We start from the raw sequence: 1520 nt of genomic DNA on the forward strand, positions 1-1520 counted from the left end.
GGCCGATTGAGTTGAGTTGCTGTCGTTTCACCAGCTACTTTATAAGTCATTGTCTCTTCACGCCTTAAAGTATACTTCAACACTCGAGAAAAGCGCAGTTTGCAAGTAACTAAGCTCCGTCAAGAATTCAGCATTATTCATAAATAGTCAAAAAAATCGGTGCCACACCTCTCCCATTCTGCTTGCATAAATTTCAAGCAGTTGCAAACCAACCAAGCGCTCTGTTTACGTCTAAGAATATGCTACAGTCGTCTGGCACTCCTTCGAAGTTTATGTAGATTATTTCTGTGTTCGTATGGAAAAGTAGTTTATGTCGAAAGGCTGGCTTTAGTATAATGGGCCGTATGAATAAAAACTAAGCATTTGCTTTTTCTTAAAATTTCATACCTTTTACTTAAATTTTGTTTGAATAAATTGAGTAAAAGATCTGAAATTTTAAGAAAAAGCAATTGCTTATTTTTATTCATACGGCCCAATGCGGCATTTATTCTTTAAACGACAAAGAATTTTTGGATGAGACTTAATAAGAATATTGACTTGCTAGTATCGAAACTATTTATTGCACGTTTATTTGCCAAAAGTTGTTCAACGGCTAGGCACCAGTGAGTCATTCGCAATTGTATTTCTTGATCCGGTGCATTTCCTGCGGCCGTAGACTTGCCAGCCCGCGCACTATGGAACAAATCGTCTCAAAAATACATTTTGCAAAAGTGTTACTTTAATAGTATTTTTGAATAATATTCGTAATATACCAAATGCCTAAAATGTCTAGTACTAAAAAAATTATTATTTCATGAATGCACCTTGCTAAATAATTGCATAAAACTGTTTATTATTTAACTTATATGGCTAGTTACGTTTCATTCTTACCTCGTCCATTGTGTTCATTTGCCTTTATGTGTTCGTAGCTAAAGCGACTACCTGGCAACCTGTAAGGATTGAATTTTGCTGGAATTTATACATTTATGCACCAACGTCGTTTGATAAAGTATTAAACTGTGCTTAAATAGATTTCCATACAAAGCTTGACAGTTCATTTATTAAAATGATAAATTTATCACTTTATCAAGTTTATCAAGAGTTTATCACTTTTGCTGAAGACCTCTACTATGTCTCCTTTGCGGAGTGAAATGCGGTATAGTCGTTATGCTGGGTATACAGTTACAGTTGCACGACTATACACAATCCCGACTCTTGCGTCCTCGTTCGGGCACTTTGGACAACGTGAGCAACCCATGTGCGAGATGCGGTAACCAATCCGAGTGGAGGCTTGAGACATGGCAGAAAGAGAGGGAGGGAGGGAGCTTCTCGTTCGGTTTAAGGGCTCACTGAAGTCTGCAGCGTCTGTTCAGTAGTAGGTGCTCGCTATATAATCGTGCATTTGGTTGCGAAACCAGCCCCCTCCCAGCAATGGGTTGTGCGCTAGGTTTGGGATCCGCCACGCAAAAACCCCATGCAATGAAGAAGCGAAGCAATGCCTCGGATGAGACCCCCTTATGATGACGACCACGGCAAAGGTT

Source organism: Rhagoletis pomonella, unplaced genomic scaffold (genome assembly GCF_013731165.1).
Source record: "Rhagoletis pomonella isolate Grant_MI unplaced genomic scaffold, Rhpom_1.0 Rhpom_scaffold_00319, whole genome shotgun sequence".
Taxonomy (NCBI): Eukaryota; Metazoa; Arthropoda; class Insecta; order Diptera; family Tephritidae; genus Rhagoletis; species Rhagoletis pomonella.